Source organism: Nyctereutes procyonoides, unplaced genomic scaffold (assembly GCF_905146905.1).
Source record: "Nyctereutes procyonoides isolate TBG_1078 unplaced genomic scaffold, NYPRO_anot_genome, whole genome shotgun sequence".
In the NCBI taxonomy this organism is placed as follows: Eukaryota; Metazoa; Chordata; class Mammalia; order Carnivora; family Canidae; genus Nyctereutes; species Nyctereutes procyonoides.
In genome coordinates this window covers 17,369,071-17,382,855 of record NW_026575155.1, presented here as the reverse complement: position 1 = coordinate 17,382,855, position 13,785 = coordinate 17,369,071, and the positions used below count along the sequence as shown (strand labels likewise).

At 66.9% G+C, this 13,785-nt stretch overlaps 1 long non-coding RNA gene across 1 annotated transcript; it reads right to left on the bottom strand.

Annotated features, from left to right (window-relative positions):
* Positions 1-5,442: 5,442 nt before the first annotated feature.
* On the bottom strand, positions 5,443-11,769 carry LOC129501975 (uncharacterized). Its single transcript, XR_008662863.1, has 2 exons — positions 10,720-11,769; positions 5,443-6,839 (listed from the first exon to the last, which is right to left on the bottom strand). It is a non-coding gene; the product is annotated as an uncharacterized LOC129501975 (long non-coding RNA).
* Positions 11,770-13,785: the final 2,016 nt, after the last annotated feature.

Here is a 13,785-nt window from a genome sequence, read left to right as displayed (position 1 = left end):
TCACGGAGGGGGTCCCTGAGGCCAGTGCAGGTCACGGAAGGTCCCTGAGGCCAGAACAGGTCATGGAGGGCTCCTGAGGTAGGAATAGGGTCGCTGAGGACCCCTGAGGCCAGTGCAGGTGGGAAGAGCGGAACCCAGAAGCCGCCCTGGCCCCCGGCGCCCAGAGCCAAACAGGCCGCCCGCCCCCGTGGCCCCCGGCGCCCCTCGGCCGTACAACATGCGCTGCGCGGTCCCGAGGGCCGGCGCCCTGGAAAAGTCTACTTGCAGCCGCGCGGCCAGGGGTTCCGGGCTCGGGGGAGGAGTGCGGGGGGTGCTCCTGGAGCGGGATCCCGAGCCCTGCGCCCCGCACGCCCCTGCGTGTGCTGACTGCCTGGAAACCCCGGACCTGACGGCTCAGACGGGCGGGGCACTGGCTCCCAGACCGCGGGCAGCGCCCCGATAGAGGGGACGCAGGGCAGGGAACCCGCAGGTGAGCGGAAGGGCCACGGGAGCGGGAGGAGGAGGGTGGCGGTGCCTCAAGGGTCCCTGGGTGCTTAGTGATGGCTCCTCGGGTTCTAACACGTGCGGGGCCTTCGTCAGCCTCTCCCGGGGCGGCCGGCGTGCGTGGGGCTGCCCAGGGCAGGTGTCCCGGGGACCATCCTGCAGACGCCTGACCGGCACTCCCAAGCCCGAGGAGCTGGGAGGCCTGGGAGGACGGGGACCCCGTCGACCCGAGGTCAGGCACCCCGCGGGACCCTGCAAGGGGCATGGTAATGTCCCGGCAGAGGCCGTGAGGGAGCCGCCGGGGGACACTGGGGCTCCCCGACCTTGCTGCCCGCCCGGAAGGCTCACGGTCTCCTGGAACCAAGAGACGTACAGAGCCTCGCCGGCAACGCACGTGCAGGAAAGCGGCGTCCTTGCCGCGAGTCGCGTGACAGCGCGGCCCCCACCCAGGCCATCGAGCGCGGATCCCGGAGGACCCCGCATTTCGAAGAGCCGCGAGCCGTAGTCTGGCCAGTTGCACCTGAAAATACGTCCCCCTCCTGGCATTCCGTGACAAGGACACGACTATTCCTTCCACAAAAAATCCCCGGGCCTGACGCCGTTTCCTCCTGTCGCAGCAGGAACGTCCCTCCGCGAGCAGGGTGCCTCCCTGGGTCCACGCTGCCACGGGGTCTTCAGAGCAGAGGGGTCTTTGCGTTCTGGCCAGACGTGGTCCCCATCGCCGGCCCCGAAGCTGACCCTGCCCCCTGCCGCCCCTCCTGGAGGAGCCTGGCCGCGCTGGCGTCTCTGAGATGCGGGGTCCCGGGCTCGGCGCCCACGGGGACACCACCTGCCGCGGCCCTGCTGGGCTCCCGGGGCTGCACGCGGGGTCAGGACGGGGGTACTGGGGTTCAGCTCCTGCCGTGACCTCGCCTGCCCCAGGGCTTCCAGAACCTTGTCCTCACGTCATCAGACGTCCCCTGGAGGACCAGAGGTGCAGGGCCATCACCCCTATGTCACAGATGATGAAGCCCGGATTGGGGGCCGGGGGTCCCTGCGTGTCCCTGCGTGTCTGGGACCCCAGGACCTCACGAGCTGCCCCCGACCTGGGGGCCCCAGGCCCAGAGGCGGCTCGGCCTAGACCCCACTGTGGACGTGCTCGCACCCCCTGTCCCTGACCATCCTCTAGAGGCTGCTGGGCTCCGCGCACCTGCCCACCTGCCCCTCCACTTGGTCCAAACCCCACTCACCTGGGCGTTGGCAGCACCCCCACCTGGACCAGGTACGCTCTGGCCCCACCCGCCGGCCATCGGGCCTCCACCAGCTCGGGGTCCCGAGGCCCTCCCAGTGGCTGGCCCTGCCCTGCTGAGGACACACCCCGGGGTCTCCGGGAACCCCGGCCTGGTGGTCGGCTCCGTGGATTCACAGACCTCCTCCTTCCCACGCTCCCTCCTTCCGGCCTCAGGACATTTGCACGTGCGGTCCCCCCACCCCCGTTCTTCCCCTGGACCCCTGCCCGGGGTCTCCCCGGCCTTCCTCCTGCTGACCCAGCCCTGCTCACACACTGTCCTGCACGGCTCCCAGCAGCACCCCTCTGGGCCTGCAGCAGGTGACGGGGTCCCCTTCCCTCTGTCACTCCCGCCCCCCTACAGCGTGTCCTGCGGGGGCAGCTCCGCGTGTTTCTCCCCCTACACCCCATCCTCAGCGTGTAGCATGGTGCCTGCACGTGGCGGGGGCTTCACCCCTGGGTGAACATGGTGCCGCAGAGCTTGACCCCTGAATCCGTGAGCTCCCCGGCAGCTGCATGCGAGGGCCCAGCCGGGAGGGGGCCGCCCTGCAGCAGGAGCGTCGGGGGTGGGGGGGCGGCCAAGGGAGGAGGTGACCCGGGCTTGGGGGAGGGGTTCTGAGTCAGGCCGGTGGGGGGAGGCGGGGGGGGCCAGGGTCAGGGCTGGGTGACGGGGGCCGGGGCGCGGCCGCCGTAGCATCTCTGGGGCCCGATGCCGTGTTCATCGTTCGTGATGTTGGAGCAAAACAAGGAACTGCTGAGACCTGGGAAGGACGAGCGGCCGGAAAGGAGGGACCGCACGGCCGTCCACGCAGGGCCCACGGCCACGCCCGCGCCTCCAGCCGTCCTGCGCGGCTCTGGCGGGACAGGTCCCGGCCCCCCACCCGCTGGGCGGCAGGGGTCAGACGGGCACGGCCCCGTGGCGGGGTGCTGGCCCCGGCGGGCGAACTGGGCGGCTCGCGGGCAACGACTTGGGGGGGGCCCTCAGCCTGCGCCGCGTCCCCCCGACGCCCGGGCCGCCAGCCGGAGGAGGGGTCCTCGGCCCGGGCTGGAGAACAAAAGCGCCTGTGTGCCGTCCTGGGGCCGAGGCCCGCGGAGGACAGAGCGGCTTTCAGCACCAGCTCCGCTCCCCCGCGGTCACGGCCAGCGCAGGGCCCCGGGGCAGGTCGGGGTGACGCAGGCCCGTGATTCAGAAATAGCCACGAGGACGCCGGGCCGCGCATCTGGGGGGCTGGGGCGTCTCTAACCTGAGCTCTGCCTCAGGGCAAACACCGCGGCCTCTGGGGGGCTTCTCGGAGACCCCGGGCCAGGCCGAGGGCTTCATCCGCTGGGGGCAGGTGTCAGCTCAGGGCACCGCCTGCTGGGCACGGGGCTGGGGGACTCGGACGGCGGGGCCGGGAGGACCACGGGAGGCAGCAGGCCACGCCCTGGGGGCACCGGGAGGGACCACGGGTGGGGGGCACAGGTCACCTACAGCCTGTGGGACCCACAGCCTGCTGGGACCACTGTACCCCCTCCCCATCCTCCCTCCCCCTCTCCCGTCATCCCTCCTCCTTCTCCCCATTCTTCCTCCTTCCTCCCCACCATCCTCCCCCCTCCCTAATCCCTCCTCTCTCTCCCCATCCTCCTTCCCCCTCTCCCCATCCTCCCTCCTCTCTCCCCATCCTCCCTCCTCCCTCTCTCTATCATCCCTCCACCTTCTCCTCATCCTCCCTTCTCCCTCTCTCCATCATCCTCCTCCCTCCTCCTTCTCTCCATCATCCCTCCCCCTCCCCATCCTCCGTCCTCCCTCTCCTCATCCTCCCTCCTCCCTCTCCCCATCCTCCCTCCTCCCTCCACTCATACCCCAGCCGTCCATCAGAGAACCGTGATCCGGATCTCCCTAGTCCTTCTGAATCTGACCGCCCTGCCCCTCCCACCCCCTCACCCCGGCCCATGCCCCAGCCCCTTTCTCCTGAGCCGTGTCCACCTGGCCAGTTCCTCCCTGGCTCCTCCTCCACTGGCGAGCAGATGCTCAGACCCTCAGAAGGTTCCCCTCCACTCGGAGGAAGCCTGCAAAGCCCCCAGATCCTGCTTCCAGGTCCTGTGACTCCCGAGCCCCAACACCAGGGAGCACAGCCCTGGGATCCGGCCTTTGCTGTCCAGTGCCAGGCCGACGCCCGGCGTCTGCAGGGACGGTCCCTGGGCCCTGTGTCTGCTGCCGGGTGCTGCCCTCTCCCTGCTTGGACCCGGATGGTGGTGCCCCCCTGCTGCCTCCAACTGAACCCCGCCAGCGGGCCCCCGGTCACGCCATCCCTGGCCCCTGGGACAGTGCTCGGTGGCAGCGGTGGAACCCATGAACGAGAGTGGTCTGAGAGGGAGGAGGGTGGGACGGGGCTGGTTTCTGAGGAGCCTGGTGAGGGCCGCCCAGGGGCAGGCGGTGCAGACCCGAGGGCCACATCACCCTGCAGACGGGGTAGGAGCAGGTGGGGCCAACACAGGCCCAGCACCACCCCCCAACCCTACAGCCATGGGGAAGAATGTGTGAAATGTTCCTACAAAAGCAGGTGAGAAGGCACTGGGCACCCCAGGGCGCCCGACTGACACCAGCCTGCCGGGGACAAGCGTGGGCAGCCTGGGACCCTGGGTCTCTGCCCTGGGCCTGCGGGGACCCCTTCAGTGGCTGAGGAGGAGATCGTGTAACTCAGACCACCTCCCTGCGGGCGGGGGACAGGGTGGGCCTGAGGCTCGGGGCTTCCCACGCCATGTCCCCCTTCAGTGGTCGCCCCGGAAAGACGGAACGCGTGCAAGGCCAGCTTCTCACCAACAGCGGCCTCTATTTCACTCCCACTGAAGCCCTTGCTGAGCACCTACTGTATGCCCGGCTCCAGGACATACAGGGACCTACGGGGAGGGACCCCACCACGTGCAGCTGCAGGCTGAGGAGCTCCCGGGGGCAGGGCTGTGGCCGCGCTGCCCACGTTACAAGGCAGTGGTTAAAGGGATCTCACACGGCGAGATCTCCCCCCTCTGATGGCGAGTGACACCCGGGGTGCGCAGGGACCACGTCTCCTCCCTCCAGCATCTGTCCGTGGACATCGAGGCTCCTCCCGCGGCACGGCCCCCGTGGACACGGCCGCGGGGAACGCGGGGGTGCAGGTGCCCCTGCAGCTCACCGCCTCTGGGCTGCGGGGTCGGTACCCAGCAGTGCAATTGCCGGGTCGGAGGGCAGCTCCGTGTCCGGCTCCTCAAGGCCACCCCCATCCCCCCGTCTGCACCTGTCTCCTCCCGACGGTGGCCGTCCTGACGGGCGTGCGGGGGGGGGGGGGTCCCCCGTGGTGCTGGTGTGTGTTTAAGTGATGTGGTGGAGCATTTTCTCAAGTGTCTGGTGGCCATCTGTGTCATCATATGGTTTCACTCGTGTGTGGAATTTAAGAAACAAAACTGAGGATCAAAACCGAGGGGAAGGGAGGGAAGAATAAAACAAGATGAAATCAGAGAGGGACAAACTCTAAGAGACTCTTAATCACAGGAAACAGACTGAGACTGAGGGTCGCTGGAGAGGCAGGGGGTGGGGGACGGGGAACCGGGGGATGGGCGCAAAGGAGGCACCTGATGCCATGAGCACGACTCATGAATCCCCGACCTCTACCTCTGAAATACGCTTTATGTTAATTAATCGAATTAAATAACATGCAGTGTTAATTGAATTTAAATTAAAAAGGTTTTTTTTTTAAGATTTTATTTATTTATTCATGAGAGACACAGAGAGAGGCAGAGACACAGGCAGAGGGAGAAGCAGGCTCCATGCAGGGAGCCCGACGTGGGACTCGATCCCAGGACCCCAGGGTGATGCCCTGGGCCGAAGGCGGCGCTAAACCGCTGAGCCACCCAGACGTCCCAAAATAACGCGTTTTTACAGGGCATCTGAGAAGAACAGCATGACGAAGCAGAGGGCCCTGGACACCATGAGAGCACACGCAGCGGCTCCCACAGCTTCACTCCCGTCGGGGCTGCGGCGGGGGGACCGGGTGGGACCTGACGTCCAACGTGGAGCCTGCACAGGGACGCTGACTCTCCAGTCCGAGCAGGAAGCTTCAGCGCAATTTGCATCGTGGAGAGGCCTGGTGGGCGCCCGGAACCCCGACGCGGCCCGAGCCGTCGGCACCCCGTCCCCGGCAGCGGCACCTGGCCCAGGTGAGGCTCACGTTCGCGGACACATCCCCGGCGGAGCCAGGGGCGCTTCTCCCCGGTGTGATCTCTGCCGAATCGCACGAGGCACTGACGCCGCGAGGGTGTGAGGGGCACCGCGTGGCACCCCCGGATCCCGACCGGCCTGGGATTTCTTCCCACGGCTCCAGGCACCGCACACAGGGGCCGGGCGCTGTAGGACGAGGTCTGGATGGGCCTCGCGGGGCCGGCCGAGCAGAGCCTGGGGCTGGTGAGAGCGGGGCTCCCGGGCTCACTGAGGGCGAGTCCGCGGCATCCCCCCGGCTCTCTGGGGACCTTGTGCTGGGGCCTCCACTGTCCTGGGGGGGCAAGGCCGTTGCCGCGGCTGCTCCCCGCCCAGCCGCCACTCAGGCTGCGTCCTAACAAGCTCCTGGTGGTGCCGGGGGTGCTGGGCCGGGGACCCCAGGGCCACCCAGGGGCTCCGCCCAGGTCAGGGAGACAAGGCCTTCGGGCCTGTCTCCCCACGCCTCCCGGGCCTGCCACCCGCAGCGGGCAGGGAGGCAGCGGGTGGCCGCTCTGGGGTCCACCAACTGCGACACGGGCCAGCCGGGCACGGGGCTCCAAGGCAACCCGGCCTCCCTGCTCGCCAGCCGCTGCGTTTGCTCACTCGACCCGAATGCCATCGGCACAAGCCCTGGGGGGGGGGGGAGGTCACTTAAAATCTGGTCCTGGTCTCACGCTTCTAGCATCCACTCGTTCGCCCAATTCCTGCTGAAGGCGACCAGAAAACACAGGGTGGCTCAGGGCAGGTGTGTGTCCTCCTGGGGACACACGGGACAGAGCCGGGTCCACGTGGTCGCTGAGCGGCTGAGCAGGGAGGAAGCACAGGCCCGCGGGCCTCAGGAGACATCTTGCTGGGCATTGTCTCCCTCAGCGTGACTTGCTGCAAAGTGATATTTTTGAACTATTAAAATACACGTATTTTTGGGTCTAACCCAGGTGCTCCGGTAAGAGTGTCTAAAAATAAACCAGAATCACTGGCTCCCATGGCTGAGTCCCCACACACCAGTGACTCAGCCGCCACCGGGAGCTTCTTCATATAAGGATGTGGGCGGCCGGCCCTGCTCCCCGCTTCTCTCCCAAGGGCCCCAAGGCCGAGGTGTCGGTCGGATTCATTGAAATCTTGGGGGAGCGTCATTGGGGACAGGAGAAAGTCGGGCCCCAGGGAACGTGGGCTCGGGCCAGAGGGGCCTCTGCACCCTTGGGTCGGGCTGCAGGCGGGGTGGTGGGCGGCCCGCGGGCTGGGAACGGCAACTCGCTGCTGAGGGGCCTTATAAGGAGCTCCCGGGGCCTCCGCACGGGCTCCCAGAATAGCTCCCGGCTCGGCCTCCGACGGGCCGGCGCCAGGGCCCCGAGGAGAGCACCGGGGCGGCCAGCCGGAGGGGTCAGGCCCACACTCCGCCTGGCTTCCTTCCTCCCAGCCGCCGGGCTCCCAGGTGGCTGCGGGGGGCGGGGAGGGGGCGTCGAGGCCCTGGGACCCCCCCCGCCCTGCCCGCCCCCTGCCAGCCCAGGCTTCTGCGCCCTCTCTGGCCGCCTGGCACAGCCCGCTTATTCTTTTAAATGTGTAAAATGAGGGGATTCCTGGGTGGCACAGGGGGTTGGCGCCTGCCTTTGGCCCAGGGCGCGATCCTGGAGACCCGGGATCGAATCCCACATCGGGCTCCCGGTGCATGGAGCCCGCTTCTCCCTCTGCCTGTGTCTCTGCCTCTCTCTCTCTCTCTCTCTCTCTCTCTCTTTATGATAAATAAATAAATAATTAATTAATTAAAATTTTAAAAAAATAAATGTGTAAAATGAAACACGAGGGGTGATAAGCCAGTTATATTGACATTCAGAAAGAAAACACTCTGGGGGCGCCCGGGGGGCTCCGTCGGTGAAGCGTCTGCCTCTGGCTCAGGTCGTGATCTCGGGGTCCTGGGATCGAGTCCTGCATCGGGCTCCCTGCTCAGCGGGGAGTGTGCTTCTCCCTCTACACCTCCCCCCTGCACGCTCTCTCTTTTCTCTCTTTCTGTGTCAAATAAATAAACTCTTTTTAAGAAGAAATACAGAGGAAAGAAGGAAAGAAAGAAAGAGAAAGGAAGGAAGGAAGGAAGGAAATCCCTCTCCCCCTCCCTGGAATGCCTGTGCTGCTCTGCCGAGGCACCAAGTAGCAACACCCTTCCTCCTGGGGAAGGCCAGCGTCTGGTGCCCTCTGACCTGCGCCTGACTCACCGGTGAGTCATCTAAAGCCCCGACCCCGGGGAAGGCCGCCCAGTGCCCAGGCCCTGCAGGACGGCTGGCCCCCTCCTGTCCAGATGGCCCGGAGAACTGCCAGGGGTGCACAGGCTCCCTCTAAGGGCCCCAGAGCCCGTGCTGGGCCAGAGAGACGCAGGAGAGGGGCTGAGGGGTGGCAGGGGTGAGGCCTGACAGGGTAGGGGATGGGGGAGAGGGGACGGGGTGAGCCCTGAGGGGGCAGGGCTGAGGACCTGAGATGGGAGCAGGGGTGAGGGTGGAAAGGGGCCTGAAAACCAGTCTCTTCGCCCGGGCCCCATCTGCCCCCCTTTGAAGCCCCCCAGGCTGACCGGGGCCCAAGCCCGGAAGGGAGCCTCCCCTGCCTCCCGGAGCCTCCCCCTGCCCGTCCTGTGGGGCCCCCAGCAGACCCCGTGCTGTTCCCTCCCGGCACGCTCCCCGAGGGAGGGTTGACCCCGAGGGACAGCCCCACTCCTCACACTGCTGGGCAGCAGGTGGCTGAGAGCAGGACACCTGCCCGGAGATGGTGTGTGGTGTAGAGGGTCCCAGGGGTGCCCCAGTAGTGACCCCCGGGCAGGGGTGGGCTCTGCGCACCCCTACGCCTGCCTCCCCACTTGGTCCTCCTCCCTAACTGGCCCTCCTCCAGCTCTGGTCGTCCTCCACCCCAGATCCTCCTCCCTACCTGGTCCTCCTCCCCACCTGGTCCTCCCCCTCACCTGGTCCTCCTCCAGCTCTGGTCGTCCTCCACCCCAGGTCCTCCTCCACCCCTAGTCCTCCTCCCCACCTGGTCCTCCTGCACCTCAGGTCCTCCTCCCCACCGGGTCCTCCTCCCCACCTGGTCCTCCTCCACCCCTGGTCCTCCTCCACCCCTAGTCCTCCTCCCCACCTGGTCCTCCTGCACCTCAGGTCCTCCTCCCCACCGGGTCCTCCTCCTCCACCCCTGGTCCTCCTGCACCTCAGGTCCTCCTCCACCCCTGGTTCTCCTCCACCCCTGGTCCTCCTCCACCCCTAGTCCTCCTCCCCACCTGGTCCTCCTCCACCCCTGGTCCTCCTCCCCACTTGGTCCTCCTCCACCCCTGGTCCTCCTCCACCCCTAGTCCTCCTCCCCACCTGGTCCTCCTTCCACCTGGTCCTCCTCACCTCTGGTCCTCCTCCACCCCTAGTCCTCCTCCCCACCTGGTCCTCCTCCACCCCTGGTCCTCCTCCACCCCTAGTCCTCCTCCCCACCTGGTCCTCCTTCCACCTGGTCCTCCTCACCTCTGGTCCTCCTCCCCACCTGGTCCTCCTCCTCACTGGTCCTCCTCCACCTCTGGTTTCTCCACCCCTAGTCCTCTTCCCCACCTGGTCATCCTCCACCCAGGTCCTCCTCCACCCAGGTCCTCCTCCACCTCTGGTCCTCCTCCACCTCAGGTCCTCCTCCTCCCTTGGTCCTCCTCCACCCCTGGTCCTCCTCCCTGCCCAGTCCCCCTCCACGCTTAGCCCCTACCCTTCCATAGGCCATAGGCTGGCTGTGTGCTGGGAAGGCTGGTGGGACCCAGGGTGGAGCTCGGGGAGGAGGTGCAGGGCTGCCCCACCATGGTGAAGCCGCCCTGACACCCCGAGCACCTGGAGCGCAGCTGTGACCCCCCAGGACGTGCCTCAGGCTGGAGGGGGGTCACCCGGCCTGGGCGCCTGGGGCCACTGCATGCAGGCAGAGCTGTCGAGGCTGGGGAAGCTCCAGGATGTCACGGTGGGTGGGGATCTGGGCAAGATGCAAGACCATGTGCGGGAAGGCAGATGCCGGTGGAGGACCTGAGGAGGCCCCAACGCCCCGGGCGCCCGAGGGCTGGGTCCCCGAGAGTCCTGGGCAGCCGGGACAGGCCCCCAGGTGGGTCCAGCGGCCACTGTGGGTGATGAGGAGGACCACCATGGCCTTGGAAGGAGCCTGGGGTATGGGGACGTCCCCGGGGTCGGGGGAGGCAGCTGCTGCCATCTCAAACGTGAGGAATGCTCGACTTTACGCCAAGGACCTCCTCGGACCTCCTCGGAGCTTTTAATGAGGGAAGAGGCACGGGGCCCCCCAGGGGGCCAACACGGGGCATTACCGAGCCCAGCGTATTCCCAGTCTGGTGCCGGGGGTGGCTAAGCCTGCAAAACCAGCCCAGTGACAGCACACAGTGGGGCGGCATCCCCTGGAGGGCCGTGGGGACCCCCTGCCCCTGAGGCTCCTGGGACCGGCCCCTCCCGTGGGCGCCTCCGGGGGCGCCTGGGCTCCCTGTCTTCTCCTGGCCTCTGCAGCTGGGGGACCTGGGAGGCCCGGGGTAGACGGTCCGGCCGGGGACACAGCCAGCCACCGCGGGTCCCAACACTCAAGTGGCATCCAGGCCTAACGGGGTCCCCCTGGGCCCACAGAATCCCTGCCCCTGGCAGCAGGGAGAGCGCGTCCCTCGCCCTGTCCATGGTGGTTTCCCACTCCCTCCTCCTCAAAATCAGGTTCTCAGGGTCCCAGGCCGTGTCCTCCCACCGAGCCAAGCAAGAGGCGTTTCCATTCCCACCTGCGTGACGCCTGCCCCGTAGCTGGAGGAACAGGGCTCTGGTGGCAGGTGACTCACGGCACTGAACAGCAGAAGGTGGCCCCGCAGGCAGGCCGTGGCCCCCGTGGGCGCCGGGCGGGATCGCAGCCTCCAGCCCCCAGACCTGCCGTCGGGCCGAGCACTTGAACAGGAGCCCCGCGGCTCCCGCTCTGGGCTGGACGTCCAGGGGCGCTCCGGTGCCAACCTCGCGCGTGTGCCAGCATTTTCCGGAGGCTGCAGGCTCGGAGGCGCGTCGGGACCGGAGGGCGCGTCAAGGCACGTGAGCGGCCCCACCCGCTCCAGCCTGGGTGGGGCAGGCGCCCGGTTCCAGCTGCGCCCAGGGGTGCGGAGGCCGCTCAGAGAGGCTCTAAGGCCGCCGCGACCCCGCCCCAGGCCACGTGGCCGGCTCCACTCGCACCCCAGGGCTGGGAATGGTTTTAGGGTAAATCAGAAGGACGGGGCGCCCGGGCGGCTCAGTCGGTCAAGCGCCGACCCTCGGGTTTGCTCAGGTCTCAATCTCGGGGTCCTGGGACCGAGCCTCACACCGGGCCCTGCGCGCAGCCTGGAGTCCGCTGGACATTCTCCTCCTCCCTCTGTCCGTCCTACCTGGGCGCTCTTTCTCTCTCTCAAATAAATAAATAAAAATCTTTAAACATAAAAATAAAACAAAATCACGAGGACCGGGGCAGGCAGAGAGGTTGCAGAGGCCGGATGCCGGTGCAGGCAGGGAGACCCCCACCACGGGCGGCAGAGCGGGGGCAGGGGACCCCACGGGGCACGGCCCCCGCCGCACCCTTGCGGGATCACAGCTTCCACTTCCCTGGAAGTTCCCCAGGCTGCAGGCTCCGCAGCACAGGCTGTGTTGCCATAAAAATCAACTTTTGCCACTTCCCATTCACCCCACGGCTCCCCGGTGCCCCGGTCGTTCCTGATCATGGTCCAAACCGCGGTCCAAACCGCCTCCCCTCATGCGGGTCCCACCCGGGTGCTCCTCTGGGTGCAGGTGCGGGCGAAGGCCGGGTGGCTGCACCCCCCAGCTCCTGCGCCGCGCCCCCGCCTCCCGGGTGCCCCGACGTGTGCACAGCTCCATCCCCCCCCCCACTGATGCATTTCCCCACCCGCAACCCACTGCGACCGGAAAACCCTTTTATTCACTCTGCTTATGCGTCCTCATGCCTCTTCAGGCAGCTCTTCCTCCTTAGCTCCTTTGTTTTGACCTGTCGTATTTGGGGACGACAGACAGACGGAGGCGGACGGCGAATCCTAAGCAGACTCTGCGCTGAGCAGGAAGCCCGACTGGAGGCTCCGTCCCGCGACCCTGAGATCATGACCTGAGCCGAACTGAGAGTCGGACGCTCCCCCGACGGAGCCCCCGGGCGCCCCCTTTAATTATTTTTTTAATAGACTTGTTTAGGGAAGTTTAGGTTCGTGGCAAAACCGAGCTGAAAGTACAGAGGTTTCCCGCTTACCCCGCAGGCCCCCCTCCCCACCCTGCGCCCGTCCAGCCCCCCAGGGCCCCTCCACCACATCCCGCACCCACGCTGTGCGTGTGATCCCGGGTGAACCCGCACCCACACATCGTCATCACCCGGGGCCCGCGGGGGACGTGAGGTTGGCGGGGGCCGGGGGACGACGCGCCCAGCACTGCGGCCCCTCACGGGTGCTGGCCCTGGGAGTCCTCCTCCCCACCCCCGGTCCCCCAGCCTGCCCCGTCCCCCCGGCTGTGCCTGCCCCAGACCGTCGCGCGGTGCACAGCCCTCCCACCCTGGCTGCCGTCGCCGGGTCACCCACGTCTTCGTCGCCGTCTCCCTGACGGCCTGGGACGCGGAGCAGCCTTCCTGATCTGCCACCTGAGTGTCTCTGTGCAGGTCTCCCGCCCGCTCTTAAACACGTTGTTAGGTCGTGTTGTTGAGTGTTCAGAGATCTTTATGTATCGTAGACGCCGTCCTCCATCAGCTGTGTCTTTTGCAAATATTTGCTGCCGGTCGGTGCTTGTCCTCTCACCCTCCTGACTTTCACAGGACAAGGTCCAGCCGGTCAGTTGTTTGTCTCCTGGATTGGACCCGTGGTGCCGGGTCTACAGGGTCATCCTCCCGTCCAGGGTCACCGGGGATTTCTCCTGTGTCGTCTTCTAGAAGTGTCATAGTTTCGCATCCTACACCGCGTCCGTGACCCCTTGTGAGCCAGTCGAGAGGAGCCTAAGGTCCGTGTCCACGTTCCCTCTGCGTGCGGACGTCCAGTTGTCCAGCACCGCCTGCGGAGGGCACGGCCTTCGCCCCGTGGGTGGCCTCGCTCCTTTGTCAGGGATCCGTCGGGGGCGTTCGTGTGGCTCTGTTCCTGGGCTCTCCCTCCTGTTCCGTCCACCTGCTGGCCTGTCCCCCCCCCCCCGCCCAGGGCCACACGGTCCTGATCGCGGCCGCCCTACAGCGAGTGCTGGGGCCGCGGAGTGTCGTCCTCCGACTTCGCTCTCCCTCAGCATCACATCGGCTTTCTTAGTGATATTTGGGGAACTGCTTTGTTTCCTCTTACTTACTATTTCTAATCATCAGGTTCCATCAGAAATCTTGGGAATTTGGCTCAGATCGCCTTTCACGTATGCATCAGTGTAGGGAGAGTCGGTTCTTCGAGGTTTGGACTCCTGGGATGTGTTCTCGCTCGCCTTGTGACGGGAAGGCAGTGGGGTTCTGCAGAACCGACTTCGGAGGGGCCCGGGCCCGTGTGCTGAGCGAACCCCCCACCCCGAGGCGCAGACTGCTCAGGACTGGCAGGGCCGTGAGGGGCGGCCCATGTCCTGCTCCGTCTCCACCTGGGTGCAGGCGGAGCGGGCAGCAGGGCCTCTGATAAGGTCTGGACCCTGAGGCCAGGACCACGAACCCAAGGGGAGCACGGCCGGGCGGCAGTGGGGGCCGGTGCTAGGACGGGCTGGTGTGCAAGGCCCCCGGTCTCTGGTGACTCCGAGGCACTGGTGGCCTGTGCAGCCCCAGGGTGGCCCCGTGCGGCTCCAGGGGCCGCAGCTCAGGTCACAGGAGCGGGTGCCGGGGGCCCGTC